The sequence below is a fragment of the Porites lutea genome, chromosome 4 (genome assembly GCF_958299795.1).
Source record: "Porites lutea chromosome 4, jaPorLute2.1, whole genome shotgun sequence".
Taxonomy (NCBI): domain Eukaryota; kingdom Metazoa; phylum Cnidaria; class Anthozoa; order Scleractinia; family Poritidae; genus Porites; species Porites lutea.
Genome location: NC_133204.1, coordinates 710,591 through 717,500, shown reverse-complemented (window position 1 = coordinate 717,500; position 6,910 = coordinate 710,591). Strand labels below are relative to the sequence as shown.

Genomic DNA, 6,910 nt, shown 5'->3' with positions numbered 1-6,910 from the left:
TTTCCATCAGAACGTCTCTCAGACTAAATGATAAATTTTAATGAATAATTTTTTTTACAGAATCTAAGTTATATTTAGAGATATCTTAACTAGGGTGGCCATGGCAAATCTACTTTTAATATTGCGTTACGCGATATGAAAAAAATGATTAGCTTATTAAGGTGTTTCGAGGGCCTGTTTTTCAGAGGCCGTACCGATATTTTTCAATCGCTTTAAAAGTGATTTTACCTTTGTCTGATCGCTATAAAATTTTCACCAGTGATTGACTTTGGATTGAAATTTCAGTGTGAGTATTGTCACAATGATTTACATTCAAAAGATGCGATAAATTCAAACTATAAATGTACTAGTCATAAAGGAATGTATAGTGCGCTTTATTTTGGAAAAATTAGCATAACGTGAAAACTTTTAAGTTGCGTCAGAACAGAACAGGACAGCGTCAGAACAGGCAAACGAGGAGTCTTAAAAGAACAATTTGAGTCATTTATAACTTTTTTATTAAATAATCTATCACAACTCCTCGTTTGCCTGTTCTGAATTCCCTAGGGCTTAGAAAAAGCCTGTGATTGTACCCCACCTAAAAGACTGTGATCATGAGGTCTTCAATAACAACCGGCCGATCTCATTGCTTCCTGTCCTTTCTAAAGTGGCTGAGAAAATTGCCTTGATTTAATTTAATGACTTCCTGACTAAGCAAGACAAACTAACTCAACGTCAGAGCGGGAACCGCAAGAACCATTCTACCGAAACTCTGATCCTTCTGGTTACTAGCCTGTTCCAGGCTCTCAGATAGTGGCGAAGACGCGAAAGTAAAAGGCACGTGAAAAGGCTCCCCAGTTTCCTCCCGTTTTATTTTCGTCTTTGCGCTTTCTCAATTCAGCGGAGCCGACCATCTCGGAGCCTGGAACAGGCTATCTGGTTACTGATCATATCTTCAGGGCTATAGACCAACAGCAATTGACGGGTATGGTCCTTATAGACCTCAGCAGGCCTTCGACAGTATTTGCCACAGTACACTTCTTCTCAAACTAAGCAGCCTAGGCACATCAAGCCAGGCTCTTAAATGGTTCGAGAGTTACCTCACGGACCGCAAGCAGTCTACTTGATTAGGCACCTCTCTATCTGATGAGCTTACGATAACACATGGCTTGCCTCAAGGCTCCATCTTAGGTCCCATGTTGTTCAACTTATATATAAATGATCTACCCTCCGCAGTTAAGTCCAGCTGTACCGATTCCTACGTTGACGATACTAAGATCTACTGTTCCTTTTCGGCTAAAAATGACGGAAGACCTACGTCTCATTGCTGGATGGTGTTGCTCACACCAATTACTGATAAATCCAAGTAAAACCAAACTCATATTTTTCGGGACAAGGCAGCTCCTAAGCAGGGTATCAGACATCAGGGCCCTTCCTCGACCAAGGACTCACTCCGGTTTCCTCAGTTAAAGACTTAGGCATTACACTGGACTCATACCTCAACGTTAATGATCATGTAAACACATTAACATCGTCTCTCCTGTCCATGTTATGTCAGATTAGTAGGGCGAGACACCTGTTTACTAAACCTGTCTTGTCAACTATTTTGAATTCTCTTATTTTTAGTAAACGTTTTGAGTGTTCCACCGTCTGGGCAGGCACCTCTAAGCAAAATCTACAAAAGTTACAATTAGTGCAAAACTTCACCGCCCGCGTATCAACAGATACTAAAAAGTTTAGGGTGGCCCTCCATCAAAGATCAGCTATTAGTCCGTGATACTACCCAAGTATACTAAATTGTTAATGGCCTCGCTCCGTTGTACTTGAATAGTAAACTCAGAAAGCGATCAGACACACACCACTACAACACGAGGGAAAGGGACAATCTAAATCTCCCTCAATGCAGAACAATTGCTGCGCAACGGTCATTTTACTATCGCGCTGTAGGTGCCTGAAACTCTCTGACCGCAGACACTAGAAATAGCCCGTCACTATGTACCTTGAAGAGGAGCGTCAAACGCGAACTGCGGGGGCAGACTCCATACGTTAAACAGTTTTAAAATATTTGATTTAGTTTAGATCTCCAAAGAGATAACGTAATTGTACGCGCATAGTTTAGGCTTTTAGTTTTGTACCAAGATTGTAATTAATTTAAGCTTTTTCTTCTTATCCCCTTCTTTTTAGCATTTGTAAATTAACTTCAGAATAGCCCTTTGGGAGAGTTGATAAAAATTATTGTATCAGTGTATTGGCTATTGAAAATTTAAGGTTTGAAATATATTTTCGATTTATTCGAATTCAAACAAACATAATTTTTTACTTCTCACGGAGATTGTTTGCTAAACACCAAACTTTAAGTTCCAAGTGTTGGGTTTTCAGTAGCTGGTCTAGATCGTGCAAAATTCGGCTTTTATCAATTTCAAAGTTTTTTGTTTATTGTTGTCATAGTAGCATCGATTTTACTAAAACCTACATCTTGACAAATTTCAATCTATAGTCAATCACTAGTGAAACTTTTATAGCGATCAGACAAGGGTAAAATCACTTTTAAGGCGATTGAAAAATATGGGTATGGCCTCTGAAAAACTCAGTGTATCGAAACACCTTAAGGTAACTTGTTGAGACGATCGTACGAAGCTATCATAGTGATTAAATAGCAACTAAAGATTGATCTTGCCAGAATTGAAAATACCGTGCTGACAGGATTTTTTGCAACAAAGATAGTTCATATTTCTTCTGTTCACAAACTAATCTTGTCGTTTATTACCGGTATTTTTGAAAGCTACTGAAAATAGCACGGGCAACTTTCCGACAGATAGCGCTTGAATATATAGAATCTCACGATTGCCCAAGAAAACTATGCCATAGATTCTTTTAAAAATTTATGTTTATAGAATTAGAATAGCCAAATAGGCCAAAGTCTATAAGGGTATGCTATAATTATTATTTGATAGAGGTTAGCTCTTTAAACTAGCCTGACGGGGGTTGTGACGGTTTGTAGTGTTTGGACTTGATGTACATAAAGTGATTTGCCATTCAAACTTCTAACTTTTTATGTCGCTGTTCAAATAAAAGCTGCCACTTTCTGCAGGTAAAGTTGTTTGTTTTATCAGTAGTGTGCATATTTAAGTTTGTTGTTTCCTTTCGTTTCCATTTCGGTGAAAGTCTCCGCTAAGCAGCTCTTTCGCTAATGCTTTCTTGTCCGATTGTTCTCCTCTCTTTCAAAATTTGCGATCATTGTTCACCTCTTCGGCTTCGTCGTCGTCTTCTTCTTCCGTTTCCTGTATGACCTGTAGATGATGACACGGAGACCTGAATGGCTTCTCGTAGCTTACGCTCCTGCATACGGGCATTTTGTCGCTTAGTTTCAAAGGATGCTCTTCTAAGACACATCTCGAAGTCGATTTGTTTTCGTCGTTCACTTCTAACGTAAATGGCGGCGGTCCATTTATCTCGACTGGGGCCGTACCCATCATATAAAACCCAAACGGGTTAACTATACCACAGTTTAGTTTGAAGCTTTCTCTCTTTCGCCTTGATCCCTGTCCACTGTCATTTCGAAGCTTGAAGAAATGATAATAAAGACAAACTCCCACTGTCACTGAAATAACGAAAAATATTCCAGCCACAGTCAGTACAACAAAATCGGGTATATCAGCCATTGTGCATGCTTCCTTTCAGTTGCAAAATATCAGTGATGTTTTGCAGCCAAAGAAGCTTAAGTCAATCCATTGTATAGTTTGGCAAGGTCAGAAATTACACCTGATCCCTTTGAGGAGCTGTTCAGAGTCGACTTTATACTCGATTCAGTGGTGGTCAATGTCCGAGCTGTAAGTAGACATATAGACATTGGTGTGATTTGTGCTACAGCTCGGAAATGCGTGATATAATATTGTTGATATTGAATCAATTCTACGTGCCTAATGGTGACAGCTTTTGACCTTCCAAGTATTAATACGTGACAGGACACGAATGAGCCCATTCTTTAAAGTCATTTATTTAACTATTTATAGAGAAACCGATTAGACGAGAAAGAAATAACAAAACAGAACAGAAAAACAAAACAAAAATAGGGAAGAAAAAAAGTCTACTCCTCCTGGCGTATTGAGATCATAGAGGGCTTAATTTTGGAAATTTGTCAACAGTATTGTATCAGTATATTACACTCTTTCGATTGTTCGGACTTCTCTGCTTTGACCTGACCCCGGCCCTGTATCCTCTATTGCTTTTAACAAGCAGTTGCTTGCAAAAAATCAATAATTAAGGTGCGCCAAACTGCAATAGTCCTCAAGAAATCGTTTCAAAACTCTCTAGTCATAAAAATGTACGATACGGTGAATATATTATCTCGTGACATGTACATAGAAGATCTAAAAATCGCATACGAATAAACAAGTCGACGCATGGTCACGCTATGAGTAAAAATTCGCACCAATAAAATCACGTTCCAACTTGTGATAAGAATGAGATAGACAGACATTCTAAAAATAGAAATCTTACCTCCCGGGAGGATTCAGATCTTCAGGCATGTAGGGGGCTCACTCATCCCCTGAAGAAGGATTGGCGGCAAACCTCAAGTCGCTTTTGTCTTTGCTGTCTTGTTACTAGTGTTTAATTTTTCCATAGATAAGACGGGAGCAAGGCCTCAAAAATAATACTTCTCGGCCTTGTGGGCTTCCGTTTGGCCTGAAAATAAAGTTCAGCACCGGGTCCTTCTCCGGCCCCTTCCCTAGATCCACCAGTGAGTTTTATTTACAACTTCAGCAAGAGGGGAACCTCTTCCACCTTAAAATTGTTTTAGCAAAAAATCAAAGAAGAGCACTTTGTGAAGGGAGTTGTGAGGCCTGATCAGCTATAAGGTAGCGCTAAATATTTCTACGCCAAAATAATTCTTGTTATGGTCATTAAATTTTACTGTTAAATGTTGTAGGGTCACTAGTATTTGCGGTCTTCGCTTCTCTCCAAGTACTTCTCTCCCCTCGGGTGAAGAGAAGCGAGGACCGGAGAAACGTCTACGTTCGCATGCTAGGGGTGAAGGCAACCTTATCTCAAAAAACGACTTCGATTTGCATTGATTCAAAGACGGAGACACGCGCGGGGCCGCGTGTCGCCTTTTCTTGCGTGGGGTGATTTTCACGCGCGCTCGCGTTTCGCTCGCTCTACTATCCCTGAGAAAAAATGGGGGACTACTCGTAGTCTATGTTATGACGTGATGTTTTGATGTTTTTTTTTTTAAAATCTCCCAGACTTCGACGTCGAACAAGTAAATGTACACGCAGAAGCAAGAAGACAAGGAAGCAGGACGGAGCTCATATTGAGCTCGTCCTTCCGCAAGTGACCAACCAAAATGCGAAGCTTTGGTGTTATAGTAATAGAATAGACAAAGTTTTCGTCTCGGGTTTGCATATCTGTCTCGAATTCTCCCAATCCCCCTCGTGTTCATATCAGGCTATGCAAACACTGGAAAAAAGTTTTCTATTGCTTTTATAAAATAACTTTCCCAAGAAATAACGCCAAACTCTTTGTTATGGCACTGATTAAAAGAGAAATTCTTACCAGTCACAAAGTCTTCTACACGAAGTCTTGCACGCGTAATGAGTTCTTGCTTTGCAAAAAGATGCTATTTTTTCGATGCTATTCAAAATACGCATTTTTCTCGCTTAAACTGTCTGCTTAAGCGAAAAAAATTGACACACCTTCTATGTAACGATTTTCCAAGTTTCAGCCGACGGAGCAATGGGTAAATAAAGTAAACTTGTCGAGTTTTGAACTCAAAAACTTTTTCAAATTCGTGCTTGCGTGATTAGCGCGCGAAAAGCAAAACATTTTGACGCCACAACCATGTTTACATACTCTCATGCAAACACTCCTCTCGGCCAATCAGAGCGCACGTATTATCTTGGTTATTTTACAACGGCTGCCTTAGAGGCCGACCATCTAACTCTTGAGTGGGCGGCGGTGGGGGGGGGGGGGGGGGGGTGATTTTGAAAAAAAATTTCCTGCAAGCGCTTGTCGGAAGAAAAAAATTGCATGCAGCACAAATGTAATAGAAAAAAATTCTTGCGCTGCTGTAAGAAAGAAAAAAAAATGTTGCAAAGCTATTTCTTCATTCCGGGGGGCTTTACAAAATCGCAGCAAAACTGCAACCATTCTCTAGGTGGCAGGTTTTGACAGGCCAAACACGACTCATAAGCTGGTGATAGTGTGATACTAGCCTGCGTGCAGACGATAACTAAACTCTGATTAGTTAACCAGAGTTTAATTTCGTCTGCGCGCAGGCTAGTGTGATACGTGACCTTATAGTTTCGCTCTAACGAGGATATCTCCCAGCGACTTTGCTCTTTCATATGAAATGATGGGAGGCTCGTTGTATATTTCTCTCAGTAGTGGTTGATCTTGAATTAAGTGCCATTTGCTCATTAAAATGTTTTTAAGGTTCGGCAAAGGAGGGTGGTACGTGGTGACGAAAGGCAGAATTTTCTTTTGCACTTCATTGTTCTCAAGTAAAGCTGACTTCCCTTCGGTAAATTTAACCTCAGAGGTGATTTTTTCTATGAGATTGTGAGGGCTAGCGCGAAGGCGTAGATATAGATGTTCTCATAGAAGGATTTAGCTGAGGAGTTAGTTCTCAGAAGTCTAAGGGTTTCGCCCTTTATGAGACCTTTTCTGACCCTGTGAGGGTTACAGGAAGAGAAATACGTGTATTGAAAAGTCTCTCTCTCTCTCTCTCTCTCTCTCTCTCTCTCTCTCTCTCTCTCTCTCTCTCTCTCTCTCTCTCTCTCTCTCTCTCTCTCTATACAATAATGATTTTGTATAGCTTACAACATTTTAAGGCTTTGCAGCTCCATATTAGAACTATTACTGCAATGACCACAATGTAAATGTAAATACATTTTGTATATGTAAACACATGACCCTTTTTTGAGGAAAA

General features: G+C 40.1%; 1 protein-coding gene across 1 annotated transcript in view; it reads left to right on the top strand.

Annotated features, from left to right (window-relative positions):
- The window catches only part of LOC140935112 (uncharacterized), an 11,227-nt gene extending 8,152 nt beyond the window's left edge, over window positions 1-3,075 (top strand). The window contains exon 6 of the mRNA XM_073384646.1: window positions 1-3,075. This exon is cut by the window's left edge and continues 629 nt beyond it. The gene's annotated coding sequence lies outside the window, so the exon portion shown is untranslated.
- Window positions 3,076-6,910: the final 3,835 nt, after the last annotated feature.